General features: G+C 46.1%; 1 pseudogene across 1 annotated transcript; it reads left to right on the top strand.

Annotated features, from left to right (window-relative positions):
- The first annotated feature begins 9095 nt into the window (after positions 1–9095).
- LOC311141077 (dual specificity protein phosphatase 1-like) lies at positions 9096–21162 on the top strand (annotated as a pseudogene). Its single transcript has 5 exons — positions 9096–9154; positions 10523–10847; positions 11397–11539; positions 12046–12265; positions 20728–21162. The product of its transcript is annotated as a dual specificity protein phosphatase 1-like (transcript).
- Positions 21163–21870: the final 708 nt, after the last annotated feature.

Below are 21870 nucleotides of genomic sequence, written 5' to 3'. Positions count from 1 at the left end.
AGACCTCTCACTTCCTGCTCATTCCACATGGACTCCTGTCACATTCCTGAGAGAAAAGGCACAAAAGAGAAGGCAATTGATTGCCTTGATTTGATGCTGGATTCAGGTCTCTGGCAGAGGTGGTGTCGGACAGGAACGTCTTCAACACCTTTGTTGTTCCTCTTCAGCCGGGTAGAGGGTTTTTGGTTTTTATTGAGGTTCACACCGCTCTGGACCAAATTATTTCTACTATGCATTATAACACCATCTGTAATAACATCTTGAATGTCTGGAATCTCTCGGTGGTCTGGAATCTCTCGGCGGTCTGGAAGGTCTTGGAAGTCTCTGTGGTCTCCTAGTCTTCAGTCCCCTCACTCTGGTTTAGATGACACCCGATCACGCTCCCCTCTATCCGTACCGCTGTTGGTGTAACCTGGATGATGATGTATGGACACCTTTCGCTGTTAACCTTCCCCATCACTAGGGTCTCCGGATCAGCCAGAGTCCCTCTCAATCCATTGACATCAGTCTGCGATGAGTGTACTTCTATCAGCCTACCCATAGGGAAGCTCGGAGTTACTGCTGCAAAGACACAAGCACAGACACACACAAAAGACAACAATGCTACCCAATGGCTGAGGTTGGAACACTCCTATAGTGGGAAACATGAATCTTAGTATCTGTCTCCACCACTTTTACCATCATTAAGGTAGCCAACAACACCTGGTACAGGCCCCTCCACATAGGGTCTTTCCAGCTCTTTCTTCTGTAGTCTTTTGCCATCACATAGTCTCCAGGGTGCAGAAAATGCTCAGATTCTCCTACTCAGTTGGGCAGAGTTATCTTCACCCATGAAAAGAAAATATTAAGAACATTGTTAGGTTAGGTGAGACACAGTATGCTACTCATGTCCTCTCATCCGTCAAGAGAAGCCTTGAGATTATGAAGCACACCTGCTTCCAGCTTGTTGTAGTCCACTTATCTCATAGACAGACCACCTCTACACCATGCCTCCTATCACAAAAACAAAAATGATTTAACCTAACCCATAACACATTATTACTACTGCTCATATCCTTAATACACCTTGCATATTTCCCCACAAAACCATAATAAACCATTAAAACCTCTGTAATCCCAACTTCCCCCCTTGGACACATGCATCACATCATGATTCATGTGTTCAAAAAACAAAACAAAACAATATTGCCTATCAAACCTAAAATAATAACTAACCTTAAAATGACAACCCTTGAGCATATCTTTACTTAACTGTATTCCATAACACTATTCAAGGCATACCTCTCCTTCAGGACTAACCCTCTCACTTCATTCTTGTCCTGTTTCGACTAATTTATATATAGGATTTTTTCCAAATTATAAACTTCTTCACAATTATCCTTATTTTATCTAACCCCCTAATTCAGCATGCCTCTAGAATTCATAGTGCGGGTGATCAGGTCACACTATGTGACGTTCTGGCTCCGGGACTCTTAGTAGTGAGCCAGGGTTGTCATTTTCGTTTGGGTGTAGTTCATTGTGGGATCTAGTTGTTTCATTTTCTATGTTTGGTTTTGATGTTGATTAGTCGTATGACTCCCAATCGGAGGTAACGAGTGTCAGCTGTCGGCTCGTTATCTCTGATTGGGAGCCATATTTATACTGTGTGTGTTCACCTTGGATTTGTGGGTTTTTGTTTCCTTGTTGCTGTTAGTCATTATCAGTATTGAACTTCACTTTCGTCGTATTTGGTTTGTTGTTTTGATCGTGGTTTCTTTATAATAAAGTCTACGATGTTCGCTCAACACGCTGCGCTTTGGTCTCCTCCTTTTGACGTTCGTGACAGAAAAACCCACCACAAAAGGACCAAGCAGCGCGTCCAGGAGCAAAGGGTCTGGACATGGGAGGAGGCGCCGGGTCAGGAGAGAACGTTGGTGGATGTCCTCCTCGGCTGGGGACATATTACCCAGGAGGAGGCCGTCCGGTACCAGAGGGCGATGAAGGGGGAGAACCTGGCAGGAGAGGAGCAACGGCATCGGCAGGGCCATCGTCGGAAGGACGGGAGGCAACCCCAAAAAAATTTTTGGGGGGGGCACATGGCTTGGGCGGCTGGGCAGCAGGAGGCTGCCACAGGGAGAAAAGGAGAGAAGGCTAACGGAGTACGGGAGCCATTGGCGAGTAGAGGGAGGGAAGTGTTTGTGGCACGGCGTGAAAGACTGATGTGTGTTGCCAGTCCGGTCCGGCCCGTTCCTGATCCTCGGTTGAGGCCAGTGGTGTGTGTTCCCGGTACGGACCGGCCTGTTCCTACTCCAAGCACCAGGTCCACGGTGTGCTACGCCAGCCCGGCCCGGCCTGTTCCGGCCACTCGCACCAGGGATACGGTGCGCGTCGCCAGCCCAGCCCGGCCTGTTCCTACTCCACGCACCAGGGATACGGTGCGCGTCGCCAGCCCAGCCCGGCCTGTTCCTGCTCCACGCACCAGGGAAACGGTGCGCTTCGCCAGCCCGGCCCGGCTTGTTCCGGCCACTCGCACCAGGGATACGGTGCGCGTCGCCAGCCCAGCCCGGCCTGTTCCTGCTCCACGCACCAGGGATACGGTGCGCTTCGCCAGCCCGGCCCGGCCTGTTCCGGCCACCCGCACCAGGGAGACGGTGCGCGTCGCCAGCCCAGCCCGGCCTGTTCCTGCTCTCCGCACTAGGCCTTATGTGCGTCCCCAGGGTCCAGCATGCCCTGTTGCTGCTCTCCGCACTAGGCCTTATGTGCGTCCCCAGGGCCAAGCATGCCCTGTTGCTGCTTCCCGCACTAGCCCTGAGATGCGTGTCCTCAGCCCGGTACCTCCAGTTCCGGCACCACGCATCAGGCCTACGGTGCGTCCCCAGGGCCAAGCATGCCCTGTTGCTTCTCCCCGCACTAGCCCTGAGATGCGTGTCCTCAGCCCGGTACCTCCAGTTCCGGCACCACGCACCAGGCCTACGGTGCGCCTCAGACGGCCAGAGTCTGCCGTCTGCCCAACGGGGCCTGAACTGTCCGTCTGCCCAACGCCGTCTGAACTGCCCGTCTGCCCAACGGCGCCTGAACTGCCCGTCTGCCCAACGCCGTCTGAACTGTCCGTCTGCCCAACGCCGTCTGAACTGCCCGTCTGTACTGAGCCTGCAAAGCCGCCCGTCTGCCATGAGCCTTCAGAGCCGTCCGCCAGACCGGAGCCGCTAGAGCTCTCCGCCAGACAGGATCAGCCAGAGCCTTCCGCCAGACAGGATCAGCCAGAGCCTTCCGCCAGACAGGATCAGCCAGAGCCTTCCGCCAGACAGGATCAGCCAGAGCCTTCCGCCAGACAGGAGCAGCCAGAGCCTTCCGTCAGACCGGATCAGCTTGAGCCGTCCAGCCAGGATCCGCCAGAGCCGTCCAGCCAGGATCCGCCAGAGCCGTCCAGCCAAGATCCGCCAGAGCCAGCCAGCCAGGATCCGCCATTTAGTCAGGTGCTGCCCCTTAGTCCAGTGCTGCCCCTTAGTCCAGTGCTGCCCCTTAGTCCGGTGCTGTCCCTCAGCCTGGTGCTGCCTCTTAGTCCGGTGCTGCCCCTTAATCCAGGTGGGTTTAAGTGGAGGGTGGTCATTGGGAGGAGGTTAAGTAAGCGGGTAGTAACTATAGTGGGGTGGTGGTCAAGCCCGGAGCCGGAACCGCCTCCGGGGAGCAACACCCACCCAGCCCTCCCCTATTGTGGGGTTGTGAGGCGCGGTCGCAGTCCGCGCCTTTAGGGGGGGGGTACTGTGACGTTCTGGCTCCGGGACTCTTAGTAGTGAGCCAGGGTTGTCATTTTCGTTTGGGTGTAGTTCATTGTGGGATCTAGTTGTTTCATTTTCTATTTTTGGTTTTGATGTTGATTAGTCGTATGACTCCCAATCGGAGGTAACGAGTGTCAGCTGTCGGCTCGTTATCTCTGATTGGGAGCCATATTTATACTGTGTGTGTTCACCTTGGTTTTGTGGGTTTTTGTTTCCTTGTTGCTGTTAGTCATTATCAGTATTGAACTTCACTTTCGTCGTATTTGGTTTGTTGTTTTGATCGTGGTTTCTTTATAATAAAGTCTACGATGTTCGCTCAACACGCTGCGCTTTGGTCTCCTCCTTTTGACGTTCGTGACACACTATAAAGCCAGGACAGATTTCAGAGGTCATTTAAATTCAATGAATTGTTTCATCCAATAGTATACTACTCATTAATAACCATCAAAACATTTCATAAATGTTGTATCCCGAGTGTACAGTAAGTCCTTAGTACAGCTCTTTTCAAAATAAATCACACATGTTTACTTATCCCTCAGTAAATAAAACCCAAATTACATGCGTATGCCCCTTTAAGATATTTCACTTCCATCCTGTCAAAAAACCCAAAATAGAAATAAAAATCCTATACAGAATAGCATTTCATACTAAGTAATTTGTTTATGGTTATTCGAACACCATATAGTAAAACAATAAACAAACAAAAATGGCCAGGCCTTATTTATTTTGGTAGCTCCCTATGACAACCTAAAAATAAAACTACTTAATTTTACTAACTAGTTCCACCCTAGCCTACAGACTTTTTAAACCTCCCAATAAAGAAATCCCCATGTTCCTGGAAGAGAAAGTATACATGTCGTTAACATATAATCAACAATCCAAAGATAGTAATTACACACAAAACATCATACATATATCCCCAGTCCTATCTCATCAACAATCATTAACCCCAGCATCGATTTAAAATTGTTTGATACGTCGTGTTCTACTTTACCCCTAACATAATATTATAGGAGACTCCCATCAATCCTTAAAAGAAAACTCACACTTAGAAGACACTAGATAATAACAAGTTTTATTAAGTTAACTACACCTTCCACTATAAACCTATAACCCCATTTTAGTAATTTAAACGTCGCAAACTGTTGCATTGATGTTTCTTTTTTAAATATAAACGTATTGTTTCATAATCCGAAACCCATAAAAAGATGTCTACTTAATCCATCAGGCCAACAGCAACAACTATCTCCCATCGTTCAACGTACTATAAACAGATTATCGTTATCAGAAGTAATGAAACATCGTCATAATTCACCGCTGTTTAAACAAACTATATAATGTCATAATAAGAATGATCAATGATCAAATATCGTTCCTTATTCAACTATCGAGACATGTTCTTCATTAGTAAATCGTCTCCACAAAGCAATACTACCTAATAACATATTCTCATTCTCCTAAATAGAAATGATTACTTCTATTAAACAATCCCATTCAACATCAAGTCAACCTGTCTCATTACCCAATTAACTTATTTTTTAAACCCTCTACAATATCTATAATACTCTACCGCTAATTTCCCTCATAACGGTACCTCAACAGATGACAAATTATTTTATATTTATAGTAAAAACCAATAAAACATCCAATTCACCAATATGCAATTTTAATTACTATGTTATCCTATCCGACATGGATTGGTAGGACAACATCTTTCCTATAATGTTATCAATGAAACCAGTAATTCACATCAATGTAAAAGATTTGCTTACTGCCCCTTACTGGATTCGAACCAGGGACCCTATGCACACATCGACAACATTCACCATCTAAGCACCGTTACCCGTCGCTCCACCTATGCCACGCAAAGCATCTACTTCCAGTTCATAGAGCAAGTGACGTCACCCAACGAAAACCGCACTAGCTCTCACCGCTAACTAGCTAGCAATTTCCTGCCGATAATATTCAACCTCCTACGACTTCCTACAAAAACGCGATCCTTGTACACCTAACGTAACCCATAATGTCCTTTATAGCGCTCTCACGTTTCAGCAAGCCCCAATGGTTAACACCTGCAGACAAAAATGGAAATTCTTCCATTTTTACTAGCAGACCTACTAATAAAACACACTTTCAAACAGCGTTCTGCATTTACCTCTATCATAGGGTTTAAAAACCGAAATTAACAACATTAACCATCCTAAATTGCCGTAGTAACGTCATGTTTGGTTCAGTTTATCTATTACCATATAAGACATTCCCTTCTCCATGCGTCGTAAACTATATCCTATTTCTCTTGTAATCTACTAAAATAATAGCCACGCAATTAAACCATCACTCCGCCATTATTAGAATGAATTAACTATCCTTTCTAAGTAAGCTACAAGTAACACCAAACACTTGCTGTAGTTTACCATCATAGATTGAAATCATCCATTTATCACAATCCAATTTATTTATAGACATATTCCACTATTGTCACTCGTTTAATCTAGCAAAACCTTATTCAATGACTACCACGTACTCTCCTCTCCATACCCGTTAACATTTCAGCAGATGCTCTTATTCCAAACAACATTATTATACTAGCCCCCTTTGGGAATCTAACACCCAACCCTGGCGCTGCAAGCACCGTGCTCTACCAACTGAGCTACAGAGGACCACAGATGAGCGTATAGTGCCTTTTTCTGATAATGTTATAATTGTAGCCTATTGCATTACTTTAGTTTAAAATATAAGTTTGTTTATTCAACAAATCTAGAACCAACTCTAAATTGGTGCTATTCACTCAGTATAATAGCCAAAGCTCCTTGCATCCCCTAGTTCACGTAACGAAAATACATTATCATTCTAGAATTCAACTATTCGCATACACCACTGGTGTCACGCGAACCATAGAATAAAGTAATAACAATTAGAATTTTGTCAAATAAATGTTTTCCATCCAGCTATTCAAACTTGCTTTAAATAACTCTTTCAGCTTGATACAGTCAAGCAAGTATGACTCTCTTTTAACCGGAAACTAGTTCATGTCATTAGTAAAGTCTATTCACATCCCAACAATAACTAATAATATATTTATATTCATATTATTAAAAGACCTTACTTTCATTCCAGTCTACCTAAACAATTCAAATTATGGCCAAATCTCTATCCAAATTGCCAGTCCGCTATTCAAATGTAACTGTCCTTTCTGATTTAGACTATAGACACTCCTCCGTCTTTCCCGTTGAATAAGAATAAATTCAGTCTGAAAAGACTCAGGCTGCTAAATCTTCAAATCTTATCCTGACTGTTCCTTCAATCTAAACAACCCACAACTATAGCTAAACTATACTTAGAAAACCTAGACTCTGTTCAGCGATGCAGAATCTATGCTTTATAGAAATGACAAGTTAATCCTCCTTTATTCCAATGATAATGGTCAGTAGTTATAGTTTCTGGCACATACCACACCTTATCAGAAAATAGCTTTGAAGGACACAGATCTCACACGCTCAACGTATACAATTTAACAGTCAACGAGTCAAACCCCACATTCATTGATTTGGAAACAGATCTAACGACCTAACCAAATGAATTATATTTTCCCCTAACATACTAAAATTTCTTGACTATCTTACCTCTGCTTCTGAAATAATAGATAGTTTATTATAATGATTAATTCTACCACATGTCCTATGTACTCTCTCCCATTTCCACGTACATCTACGTGTTTGGGCAAGTCAACACCTATAATTTTATCCAATCCCTCGTATTAAATCACACTCACATAACATTTATTATATTCCACTATATTCATATCTACCAAACCATTCATGTTTCTAATTATTCTTTATTGCCACAATCTGTTAATCACAATATAGTCTCAGCGGAACGAACAACAAATTACCCAAATCCTTTCCCTCAGTCATAGAATCCTCCTAGAATCATATATGCTGGTCACTATGCTGACCACTATGTGGTCCTCTGTAGCTCAGCTGGTAGAGCACGGCGCTTGTAACGCCAAGGTAGTGGGTTCGATCCCCGGGACCACCCATACACAAAAAAAAATGTATGCACGCATGACTGTAAGTCGCTTTGGATAAAAGCGTCTGCTAAATGGCATATTATTATTATTATTATTATTACTATTCCCTGATCTTACAAAATTCTATGACAGGCATTGTTGTATGAAACTCCAAGATATAATTTACAAGAAAAGCTTATTATTCCAGCGTATATATAATTATCAAACACACCTCTATATCTCATCATTCAAACTTCAGAGTGCGACTAATTTACACCATTATACCACTTTTATTCCATATTTATACAATGTTGTTCTTAAACGCCCTTAATTACTATTTGTATGACCTACAGGAATATTTTATTCTATCAAAGGGCCCAAATTTGGAATGTTAACCCTATCCTTGTTATTATTTTACTGTAGTCAATTTATCATAATACTACATCACCTCTAAAGTTTCTAAATATAATGTCAGAAACATACCCTAAAAGATTTATCAAAATACAATGCATAGACGTCATATGACCACACCGGTACACGTGACCTGTTCCTCCAACAGGATTTATTCTACCCCTCTTGGTAACGTGAATTTTTCTACACTCAGTTGGTCAATGAATCTCCTGAGTGGCGCAGTGGTCTAAGGCACTGCATCGCAGTGCTAACTGTGCCACTAGAGATCCTGGTTCAAATCCAGGCTCTGTCGCCGCCGGCCGCGATCGGGAGACTCATGGGCGGCGCACAATTGGCCCAGGGTAGGGGAGGGAATGGCCGGCAGGTATGTAGCTCAGTTGATAGAGCATGGCGTTTGCAATGCCAGGGTTGTGGGTTCGATTCCCACGGGGGGCCAGTATAAAAAAAATATGTATTCATTAACTGTAAGTCGCTCTGGATAAGAGCGTCTGCTAAATGACTTAAATGTAATATCCACGCACCATTCACTCTTCCTCTCTTGGTGTGAGACCGGGTGCGTCCTTCCTACCAGGTTATACTCAAACAACGGTCCAGGAAAGGTGCGCCAACCTTTCTCCACCAAACACCGACACTTCAAACGACCTCAAACACACTTCTCTCCCCAACACACTTGTGCCCAAATGAATCAGACAGTTGAATGACTCACAGCCGCCCAAGCAAACCATTCACCCATACGAGATGAGCAGACCTACTCTATTTAACACTTTCTCAATATTTTGAAGCCCTTGTAGCTATTTAACCCGTTCACCTACTCAGGATGACCGGTGTTACTCCAATTTATGCTGTCACCTACGCCGGATGACCTAACTTTTTTACCTGATCGACCCTACCTAATTTTGGCATCACCACAACACAGGATGATGCCCTACCTACCCGAGCAGACCTCTAACAATGAATTCCTCATTAGAGTGGTACCGTAGGTCCCAAATTTAGCTAGCCACCTGCCCGTTCAGACCTCTGGAGTCCTAATTTTAGCTCTCCAAAGCGGTATCCACAGGATTTGTATTTACTACCTACCCGAGCAGACCTCTAACAATGAATTCCTCATTAGAGCGGTACCGTAGGTCCCAAATTTAGCTAGCCACCTGCCCGTTCAGACCTCTTGAGTGCTAATTTTAGCTCTCCAAAGCGGTATCCACAGGATTTCTATTTATTTAGCCCCCTAGGTGTTACATTTCCTCTACACACCTGGACTTCTACTACGCTTTCCTAAGTGACCTGTAAATTCTGCCCTATTTTTTCTGTTACACTTCCTCAACACAGAAAAAGGAGCGGTATTACACAGGATTTCTGCCTACCTAAGCAGCCTATAAACGATACACCTTCGCTACACGTTTATAGCGGTATTCACAGGACTTAACATGTTATTGTCTGATCGCTCAACCAGATGGACAACCACCCGTGCCGAAATGACCCAGACAAAGCGATCAGCAAGATGAATCAAATGAATCAAATCAATTGAACAGACGGTTCAGACAAACAACAGCGACATGTATTCTTAAATTCAAAAGCTCCTAGTCTTTAATTTTCTGGTTCTTAAATTTGGAGAGACCTATTTGGTATTTCTTTAGATGTTGCCGAGCCCCGGATCGGACCACACAAATGTTATACTATATAAGTAAGAACTTGGCTTACCTTTTAAAAGCGGCCGCTTTTGTTTGTATGGTCCGTCCAAGCCGTTTCCCAACTGCAGATGTATACCGTCTCTGGTCCCTATTTTTCAACTCCTGGCAAAAGCTTGCCAATTATGTGGTAGAAATATTTGACTAATAATTAATCAACTCAAAAATATCTCTCAAGACACCAGAGCTTGTGAATCCAAGAATTAGACTTTATTGCATAACAAAGCCGAGCTTGCTCCATGGAACAACTGTCTCTCTCTGGCTTAGAGATCTCTTATATACACACAAATGAACAAACATGCGTACATTCCTAACTTATTTTAGTTCTGCACCACCCTTCTTTTTCAACGTCCAGCTGTCACACAATGTCCACTCCAAAAGGTCATGAATGCTTTTTTCTATATGAAGCCTCTCATTCTATCATTCTATTGGCTGCTTGGCTTAGGCCCCTTCTTAAAAAAGAACTAATGTAATGCACACTGTTGAGAGCCTCTGTGAAAGAACACATGCATTCATTTAAAACACAGCATATACTACATGTCTATATTCCTTATTTAAGCATGTATCTGGATTATAAAATATCAAACATGTTTATTATATTTTACCTTTGGCATTTCCCTACATGTGCCTTAATGATACATAAAATAATACCAATACCCCAGCATCGATGCCGTGTCCCTCCGCGGGCTGCTGGAGGGGTGAAGACCCGGGCTGTCTGGTCCTGGACTGCCGCTCATTCTTCTCCTTCAACTCCTCTCACATCTCCGGGTCCACCAACGTCCGCGGCCCGAAGGGGGCTGGGGGTGGGACACATCGTGCCCAACGAGGACACGCGGAACCGGCTTCTCTCAGGGGAGTATCGGTCGGTGGTGTTTCTGGATGATCGGAGTTTGGACTTCGGCCAAGTGAAGAATGACGGGACTCTAATGCTCGCCGTGACAGCTCTGTGCCGAGACCCGTGTGGAGCCAGTGTCTTCTTTCTCAAAGGTAATTTGATTTATTATAAACGTGTTATAGTAGCCTATATCTATATTGATCACACACTCATGGTAATGACGAACGGCTCACAACAAACGTGCCGTAGTGTAGGCCTACGTCAGTTATGAGGTGAACGCTGTGACTGTGCCAAAATAGCCACTATACAGCTGCTTGTAACTGAGATGGTGACGGGACTGTTGGACGGTATCCTTACGTCCTGTAACTGAGATGGTGACGGGACTGTTGGACGGTATCCTTACGTCCTGTAACTGAGATGGTGACGGGACTGTTGGACGGTATCCTTACGTCCTGTAACTGAGATGGTGACGGGACTGTTGGGCGGTATCCTTACGTCCTGTAACTGAGATGGTGACGGGACTGTTGGACGGTATCCTTACGTCCTGTAACTGAGATGGTGACGGGACTGTTGGACGGTATCCTTACGTCCTGTAACTGAGATGGGGACGGGACTGTTGGACGGTATCCTTACGTCCTGTAACTGAGATGGTGACGGGACTGTTGGACGGTATCCTTACGTCCTATCTTGACATTGTTTAGGTGGGTTTGACACGTTCTCCTCGGAGTATCCAGAGATGTGCACCAATCCGTCAGCTCCACCGGGACTGAGTCTGCCCCTCAGCGCCCGTCCAGACAGCGCCGACCCCAGCTGCAGTCCATGCAGTACAGCTCTCTATGACCAGGTAGGTTTTCTTTTAAACGTGTATTTTGTATGTTATTACTGTGTAACAGCACTTTTACCTGTATAGTAAATAAACAAATGTCAGTGTGTCATCAGACAATATATTCTGCAACCTTAAACTAACCTCAGTCTGGTAGGCATAAGTATTTATAGGCTTTTTATTGTATTTATTTTTTAGTCATTTTAGCAGATGCTCTTATCCAGAGTGACTTACAGTTAGTGAGTGCATATATTTTCCATACTGGCCCCCCCGTTGGAGTCGAACCCACAACCCTGGCGTTGCAAGCGCCATGCTCTACCAACTGAGCTACAAGGGGCTTGGATTTGACATTGGTTTCTGTTCCTATCTTCATCTCCAATAACACTTTGACACGTTATTACTCTCAAAACAGTGTCAGTGTGTCATCAAACTATATATTTTGACATCTTAGACTAACTTTATTACAGCCTAACTCTTTAGGGCTGGTGGTTGACTGTTTTCTGGCCTGTTCCACTCCTCCTCTCCAGGGTGGTCCAGTGGAGATCCTTCCCTTCCTCTACCTGGGCAGTGCCTACCATGCCTCCAGAAAGGACATGTTAGACATGCTGGGTATCACTGCTCTTATCAACGTATCAGCTAACTGCCCCAACCACTTTGAAGAGTCCTTCCAGTACAAGAGTATCCCTGTAGAGGACAACCACAAGGCTGACATCTCCTCCTGGTTCAACGAGGCCATAGAGTTTATCGGTGAGTGTCTTAACTGTCTTAGGCTACATTACATTTACATTACATTTTGGTAATTTAGCAGACACTCCTATCCAGAGCGACTAACCGTCAGTGTATTCAACTTCAGGTAGATAGGTAAGAAAACACCTCGGGACTAAAAATGAATTATTCACATATAATTGATCTTTAAATGGTTATTTCATATGTCTGTGAAGTTAGATTTTAAGTGATCAAAAGTATAACTAGAAAGTTCGATCTGCATAAACCCATTTGAACTTGGCGCTCTAAGGTTCTATCTGCAATCCAATTACAAGCCTGAGAAATACAGACGGACCAATCAGAACATGTCTTTGCCACCTCCCTCTATTTTACCTTTATTTAACTAGGCAAGTCAGTTAAGAACACATTCTTATTTACAATGACGGCCTACACCGGCCAAACCCGGACGACGCTGGGCCAATTGTGCGCTGCACCTATGGGACTCCCAATCACGGCCGGTTGTGATACAGCCTGGAATCGAACCAGGGGGAGTCTGTAGTGACGCCTCAAGCACTGAGATGCAGTGCCTTAGACCACTGCGCCACTCGGGAGTCTGGTCTAAGCTAGTCTAGCCAGCGATAATGGCACTCAAGCAAAAAAACAACACTGACAGAAATCTTAAAGCAAATGATGTTGTCACATCGTTGTTCAGTGATGACAGTCATTTGTCTGATGATCATAATACATTTCTTAATGTATTGGATGATGTGTTCTGACTCTATCTTGGTAAAATAGTGTTATTCTATCATTTATTTATTTAAATAGCCACGGAACATGTCTAATTCAGAAGTATCAGATAGAACTGTATGGCTGAACCCAGATTGACATTTCAGAGCCGTAAGGTTCTATGTGCGACTGCACCCCCCTAAAAAAAAAATGGGATTTGGGGATTTTGATACACTGCACTTTAGGTGCCTTTAAGGTGAGGACTTTAATGGGTTTATGAAAGAAGAATTCACTACAAAACAGTTCTGAGAGCTGCGATGCTTTGCGCAGGTCACGATATCGCAGTCACTGTAAGTAGCTAGCTAACTAGTTCAGTTTTAATTCTCTCATAGCTCTAGTTAACTGACAAACATAGGACACAATCACCAAGCAAGGCAACCGCAGCTGTAGTCATGGAAGCCATTGGCTTGGCGGGAAAACAAACTACTACAACTCAACAGCCAACCCCCTCTCTCCATCCCTCCCTCCTCTCCTCCATTCAATGACTTGGATTTCAATTGAAAAAAGTTCCCTCCAAAACCCCGACCAGCTGTCTGAGCCAGGGCTCCCTGCTCCACCACAATGGTGGTGACATCATCACACCCCATCCACCCCTCTACTAGACCCCCCTTTTAAAGAGGTGGTCCCTTATCATGTGGTAGCCACGAAGCAGACCCAACAGAGGTTCCCTTTTCATGTAGGAGCCACGAAGCAGACCCAACAGAGGGTCCCTTTTCATGTGGGAGCCACGAAGCAGACCCAACAGAGGGTCCCTTTTCATGTGGTAGCCACGAAGCAGACCCAACAGAGGGTCCCTTTTCATGTGGGAGCCACGAAGCAGACCCAACAGAGGGTCCCTTTTCATGTGGTAGCCACGAAGCAGACCCAACAGAGGGTCCCTTTTCATGTGGTAGCCAGGAAGCAGACCCAACAGAGGGTCCCTTATCATGTGGGAGCCACGAAGCAGACCCAACAGAGGGTCCCTTATCATGTGGGAGCCACGAAGCATACCCAACAGAGGGTCCCTTATCATGTGGGAGCCACGAAGCAGACCCAACAGACCCAGGCCTCATTCTGCTTTTGTAGTAGCAGGCCAGAAAGATCTGCGTCCCAAATGGCATCCTATTCCCGTTATAGTGCACTATCTTAGGGCTCATCGGGTCCATAAGGCTCTGGTCTAAAGTAGTGCACTATAAAGGGAATAGGGTACCGTTTGGGACGCAGCCAGAGAGAGGCTGATGGTTGAATGCAGCTCCCTCCTCTCCCTTCCAACTCTTTGTTCTGTCTGGACAAAGGGCAGTTTTTTCCACCAGGCTCAAGGCCGGCCTTTCTCCCAGATTAATAACCCCAGCAGGGGGGCAGCTAACCCCCCTTTGTCCCCTTCTGCCCCCCTCTCCTTGGGGAATAACCCCCCTGATCAACCCCCAACCCCCTGTCTAACTGACCCCTTTCCTGGGTTAATGAGATGGGTCCGTTAGCAACACCATTAGTTAGCAACACTATGGAGGGTGATTTGCAACTGAAAGTCACCTACTTTTCGATTGGTCACTTCCTACTGTGGCTTAGTAGGCCTACTGACTGAGCAAAGAGGATGTTGGTCACTTCCTGCTGTGGCTTAACGCTTCCGCATGCTTCAGTTCGGCTGGCGCCTAGCTGACGTCGGCTAGGGGAACCCAACGAGTGTGCTCCACACTCCCTTAACAGACCTTCGCTTCAAAAACTAGAAAAAAGCAGCAATAGTACTGTTTGTCCATCTTTACATTTACATTTACGTCATTTAGCAGACGCTCTTATCCAGAGCGACTTACAAATTGGTGCATTCACCCTATAGCCAGTGGGATAACCACTTTACAATATGTTTTTTTTTTTTTTTTTTTTTTTTTTTTTTTTAGGGGGTGGGCAAGGGGGTAGAAGGATTACTTTATCCTATCCCAGGTATTCCTTAAAGAGGTGGGGTTTCAAATGTCTCCAGAAGGTGGTGAGTGACTCCGCTGTCCTGGCGTCGTGAGGGAGCTTGTTCCACCATTGGGGTGCCAGAGCAGTGAACAGTTTTGATTGGGCTGAGCGGGAACTATGCTTCCGCAGAGGAAGGGGAGCCAGCAGGCCAGAGGTGGATGAACGCAATGCCCTCGTTTGGGTGTAGGGACTGATCAGAGCCTGAAGGTACAGAGGTGCCGATCCCCTCACAGCTCCATAGGCAAGCACCATGGTCTTGTAACAGATGCGAGCTTCAACTGTAAGCCAGTGGAGTGTGCGGAGGAGCGGGGTGACGTGAGAGAACTTGGGAAGGTTGAACACCAGACGGGCTGCGGCATTCTGGATGAGTTGTAGGGGTTTAATGGCACAGGCAGGGAGCCCAGCCAACAGCGAGTTGCAGTAATCCAGACGGGAGATGACAAGTGCCTGGATTAGGACCTGTGCCGCTTCCTGTGTAAGGCAGGGTCGTACTCTCCGAATGTTGTAGAGCATGAACCTGCAGGATCGGGTCACCACCTTGATGTTAGCGGAGAACGACAGGGTGTTGTCCAGGGTCACGCCAAGGCTCTTCGCACTCTGGGAGGAGGACACAACGGAGTTGTCAACCGTGATGGCGAGATCATGGAATGGGCAGTCCTTCCCCGGGAGGAAGAGCAGCTCCGTCTTGCCAAGGTTCAGCTTGAGGTGGTGATCCGTCATCCATACTGATATGTCTGCCAGACATGCAGAGATGCGATTCGCCACCTGGTTATCAGAAGGGGGAAAGGAGAAGATTAGTTGTGTATCGTCAGCGTAGCAATGATAGGAGAGGCCATGTGAGGATATGACAGAGCCAAGTGACTTGGTGTATAGGGAGAATAGGAGAGGGCCTAGAACTGAGCCCTGGGGGACACCAGTGGTGAGAGCACGTGGTGCGGAGACAGCTTCTCGCCACGCCACTTGGTAGGAGCGACCGGTCAGGTAGGACGCAATCCAGGAGTGAGCCGCGCCGGAGATGCCCAGCTCGGAGAGGGTGGAGAGGAGGATCTGATGGTTCACAGTATCAAAGGCAGCAGACAGGTCTAGAAGGACAAGAGCAGAGGAGAGAGAGTTAGCTTTAGCAGTGCGGAGAGCCTCCGTGACACAGAGAAGAGCAGTCTCAGTTGAATGACCAGTCCTGAAACCTGACTGGTTTGGATCAAGAAGGTCATTCTGAGAGAGATAGCAAGAGAGTTGGCTAAAGATGGCACGCTCAATAGTTTTGGAAAGAAAAGAAAGAAGGGATACTGGTCTGTAGTTGTTGACATCAGTGGGATCGAGTGTTGGTTTTTTGAGAAGGGGTGCAACTCTCGCTCTCTTGAAGACGGAAGGGACATAGCCAGCGGTCAAGGATGAGTTGATCAGCGAGGTGAGGTAGGGGAGAAGGTCAACGGAGATGGTCTGGAGAAGAGAGGAGGGGATGGGGTCAAGCGGGCAGGTTGTTGGGCGGCCTGCAGTCACTAGTCGCAGGATTTTATCTGGAGAGAGAGGGGAGAAAGAAGTCAAAGCATAGGGTAGGGCAGTGTGAGCAGGACCAGCAGTGTCATTAGACTTAACAAACAAGGATCGGATGTCGTCAACCTTCTTTTCAAAGTGGTTGACGAAGTCATCCACAGAGAGAGAGGGGGGGGGGGGGGGGGGGATTCAGCAGGGAGGAGAATGTGGCAAAGAGCTTCCTAGGGTTAGAGGCAGATGCTTGGAATTTAGAGTGGTAGAAAGTGGCCTTAGCAGCAGAAACAGATGAAGAAAATGTAGAGAGGAGGGAGTGAAAAGATGCCAGGTCGGCAGGGAGTTTAGTTTTCTTCCATTTCCGCTCCGCTGTCCGGAGCTCTGTTCTGTGAGCTCGCAATGAGTCATCAAGCCACGGAGCTGGAGGGGAGGACCGAGCCGGCCGGGAGGATAGGGGACACAGAGAGTCAAAGGATGCAGAAAGGGAGGAGAGGAGGGTTGAGGAGGCAGAATTAGGAGATTGGAGGGAGAAGGATTGAGCAGAGGGAAGAGATGATTGGATGGAAGAGGAGAGAGTAGTGGGAGAGAGAGAGCGAAGGTTGCGGCGGCGCATTACCATCTGTGTAGGGGCAGAGTGAGTAGTGTTGGAGGAGAGCGAGAGAGAAAAGGATACAAAGTAGTGGTCGGAGACATGGAGGGGAGTTGCAGTGAGATTAGTAGAAGAGCAGCATCTAGTAAAGATGAGGTCAAGCGTATTGCCTGCCTTGTGAGTAGGGGGGGACGGTGAGAGGGTGAGGTCAAAAGAGGAGAGGAGTGGAAAGAAGGAGGCAGAGAGAAATGAGTCAAATGTAAACGTAGGGAGGTTGAAATCCCCCAGAACTGTGAGGGGTGAGCCATCCTCAGGAAAGGAACTTATCAAGGCGTCAAGCTCATTGATGAACTCTCCAAGGGAACCTGGAGGGCGATAGATGACAAGGATATTAAGCTTAAATGGGCTAGTGACTGTGACAGCATGGAATTCAAATGAGGAGATAGACAGATGGGTTAGGGGAAAAATTGAGAATGTCCACTTGGGAGAGATGAGGATTCCTGTGCCACCACCCCTCTGACCAGATGCTCTCGGGGTATGCGAGAACACATGGTCAGACGAGGAGAGAGCAGTAGGAGTAGCAGTGTTTTCAGTGGTAATCCATGTTTCCGTCAGCGCCAGGAAGTCGAGGGACTGGAGGTTAGCATAGGCCGGGATGAAGTCAGCCTTGTTGGCAGCTGAACGGCAGTTCCAGAGGCTGCCTGAGACCTGGAACTCCAGGTGTGGGGTGCGTGCAGGGACCACCAGGTTAGAGAGGCAGCAGCCACGCGGTGTGAGGCGTTTGTGTAGCCTGTGCGGAGAGGAGAGAACAGGGATAGGCAGAGGCATAGTTGACAGGCTGTAGCAAATGGCTACAATAATGCAGAGGAGATCGGAATGAAATGAACTAAACATCTGGGAAAGGAGAGAGTAGGGCCTCCCTCACCAAAACTCCCAAATATAACTCACCCAACTTCCACCTCAGATACTATAATTGTTTCACTGAACCACCCGAATAAAAACTCTCCCAACTTCCACTTTAGAAATTAGAATTGTTTGTGAACTACAGCGGTTCAATGTTTCAAGGAATAGACTCAACTTACTTTATTCAGCTAGCTAACTATGACGCCATAGCTAACTAGCATGCTAGCATCCAATAACACACAGTTTAGCACCAATACTTGGTTACAACAAACTACCAATAGTGTGTTAACACACTAAACAGATAATTCGTGTCCGTGTCTAGTTCCTTTCATAACGCAGCAATAATTAAACGTTGGCTAGCTAGCACAAATATATTGTATTTAGCTGCTACAGTACAGCTAGCTGGTCATGTTGGCTAGCTTGCAATGGCTGCTGTGTTGACTTTGTTTGAAAAACGGCGGCGCTGCTAACAAATGTAGCTGGCTAAAAGGATATTGTATCTAGTTGCTACCGTTGCTAATAGCTACTCGCCAGCTCGTCCAGGAGGTGAGTTAGCTAGCTAGCTAGCTTCGTGCTACACCCGGCACCGCCGAATACAATGCTAACCTACAATAACTACCCACAACAGCCCACGATGCCTACCTACAATACCTAACTACAATCTAAATACATAATTGAAGCCTTACTCGACAAAGCCCAAGCTATGTATAAAGCCAAACTTACCCAACGCCAGCTGTCTGGGTGGCAGACAAGAAGACATTTGTCTTCTGCAATCAGTAGCTGTAATTAAGTACAGTAGCTACTAACTACCTAACGTTGATGCCTCAGATAATGAGGTTAGAAAAACAGCTGAATGGTAGGTAGCTAGCTGGCTTAATTACAGGTACTCTTAAGCGTGAAATAACATTGGAAACAACTATCCACCATTGCTAAAAGTTACCAGTAGCTACCCGCTATTTCTTGATACGGAGTAGCCAGTATACACTTCCTCAAAATAGTCAGAGTTAATCTAAGATAACTCAAGAAATCTGTCATTCATTTGGATGTTTTTGCAGAGGAGATCTTAGTCGCGCAATTTTACATCTAACTAAGATGTTTGGTGCAGTATTTCTCAATGAATTTTTTTTGCATGAAAGCGAGTCATCTCTGAATGACAACAAATACTTTATTGAAGAATCCCTACTGCTGACCAATCACCGACGAAAGGGGTGTAGACTTCGGCTACCAACTTCGGCTTGCATTGAGAAAAATGTTTGTTTGCCCGAACAGCCGAAAAAACCCTTACCGAAGTCCAAAACGAACAAAAAACGTGCACAAACTGTTCCGGCTGGGAAGCACGCAGATGCCTTTAGTAGGTCTACTGACTGAGCAAGGAGAACAGTGTAGACAGACAGACGACAGACTTGTTAGTATCACTGGAATAACAATAGCTAGGTAATGGTAATATATAATATTGTAAACGCCTTTTTAGCAGCCACTTTCATCCAAAGCATTTTACAGTCACGTGTATATACATTTTACATATGTGTGGTCCCGGGAATCAAACCCACTACGCCGTCATTACAAGCGCCATGCTCTACCAACTGAGCTACAAAGGACCAACGGTGTTCTAACACAGTCAAGAGAAACCTTTCAGAATCTGGCAACTTACACAACTGTCCTACACTTACACCATAACTAAGTTGAATATGTTGTATTGAAACAAAGTTGAACGTTGTACTAATCTCCCCTCTCCTTCTCTCTCTCCTATAGACTCCATCCGTAATAATCTCCCCTCTCCTTATCTCTCTCTCCTATAGACTCCATCTGTAATAATCTCCCCTCTCCTTCTCTCTCTCTCCTATAGACTCCATCCGTACTAATCTCCCCTCTCCTTCTCTCACTCCTATAGACTCCATCCGTAATAATCTCCCCTCTCCTTATCTCTCTCTCCTATAGACTCCATCCGTAATAATCTCCCCTCTCCTTCTCTCTCTCCTATAGACACCATCCGTAATAATCTCCCCTCTCCTTATCTCTCTCTCCTATAGACTCCATCCGTAATAATCTCCCCTCTCCTTCTCTCACTCCTATAGACTCCATCCGTACTAATCTCCCCTCTCCTTATCTCTCTCCTATAGACTCCATCCGTACTAATCTCCCCTCTCCTTCTCTCTCTCCTATAGACTCCATCTGTAATAATCTCCCCTCTCCTTATCTCTCTCTCCTATAGACTCCATCCGTAATAATCTCCCCTCTCCTTCTCTCTGTCCTATAGACTCCATCTGTAATAATCTCCCCTCTCCTTATCTCTCTCTCCTATAGACTCCATCCGTAATAATCTCCCCTCTCCTTCTCTCTCTCCTATAGACTCCATCCGTAATAATCTCCCCTCTCCTTCTCTCTCTCCTATAGACTCCATCCGTACTAATCTCCCCTCTCCTTCTCTCTCTCCTATAGACTCCATCCGTACTAATCTCCCCTCTCCTTCTCTCTCTCCTATAGACTCCATCCGTAATAATCTCCCCTCTCCTTATCTCTCTCTCCTATAGACTCCATCCGTAATAATCTCCCCTCTCCTTCTCTCTCTCCTATAGACTCCATCCGTAATAATCTCCCCTCTCTTTCTCTCTCTCCTATAGACTCCATCTGTAATAATCTCCCCTCTCCTTCTCTCTCTCTCCTATAGACTCCATCCGTACTAATCTCCCCTCTCCTTCTCTCTCTCCTATAGACTCCATCCGTAATAATCTCCCCTCTCCTTCTCTCTGTCCTATAGACTCCATCTGTAATAATCTCCCCTCTCCTTCTCTCTCTCCTATAGACTCCATCCGTAATAAAGGCGGCCGTGTGTTTGTCCACTGCCAAGCCGGCATCTCCCGCTCCGCCACCATCTGTCTGGCCTACTTGATGAGGACCAACCGCGTGAAGCTGGACGAGGCCTTCGAGTTCGTCAAGCAGCGGCGCAGCATCATCAGTCCTAACTTCAGCTTCATGGGCCAACTGCTGCGGTTTGAGTCCCAGGTCCTGGCTACGTCGTCCTGCTCGTCGGAGGCCGGGAGTCCTGCCCTGGGAAAGAGCAGTACGGTCTTTAACTTCCCAGTGTCTATCCCTATCCACGGCTCTGCTGGACATGGACAGCTCTCCTTCCTCCACAGCCCCATCACCACCTCACCCAGCTGCTAAGGTGGAGAGTAGGATCATATGGAGGGTTGTCTGTCTTAGCCTGGACTTGAACTGTACTGTCACAATACTGGTAGTGACAGTGTAGTGAGTGACAGGGTAGTAACAGGGTAGTAACAGGGTAGTGCCAGGGTAGTGACAGGCTAGTGACAGGGTCATTGCCACTGTACTGTCAGTGTCACTCAACTACAGGTGACTAATCGTTGAGTTCTAGAACTGATGGAACCCTCATTGATGCCCTTCCTGGTGTAAAGGTCATTGATGCCCTTCCTGGTGTAAAGGTCACTGATGCCCTTCCTGGTGTAAAGGTCACTGATGCCCTTCCTGGTGTAAAGGTCACTGATGCCCTTCCTGGTGTAAAGGTCACTGATGCCCTTCCTGGTGTAAAGGTCACTGATGCCCTTCCTGGTGTAAAGGTCACTGATGCCCTTCCTGGTGTAGAGGTCATAAAGAAGTGATCCTGGCATCACTGGACAAAAGGGCAAACTTTTGGAGAGACAATCCAAGTGGCCCAGTTTATGGGTTAAATCCACAGGTCTGCCCCATCGCCTTGAAAGGAGTTTCTCTCGCTACCAATATGTCAGTATGGTTATCACAACATCATTTGTAGAAGGTAAATGACACCCACAGATCTACCTAGAATACCCTCAACTTCTAGTCTAGGAAAAGACAGAGAAGTCAATGGCTGAAGGTGACTTGGGGAAGGGTCAATCCATTAAAAGAAGTTAGAAGTATTTTAATTGGATGAAGAGAAGAGATTGTAGTCAAATAATTTTTTGGACCT

This window comes from Coregonus lavaretus (assembly GCF_964263955.1).
Source record: "Coregonus lavaretus genome assembly, chromosome: 2".
Taxonomy (NCBI): Eukaryota; Metazoa; Chordata; class Actinopteri; order Salmoniformes; family Salmonidae; genus Coregonus; species Coregonus lavaretus.
The sequence above is the reverse complement of the archived record's forward strand: the minus strand, read 5'-3'. Positions and strand labels throughout refer to the sequence as shown.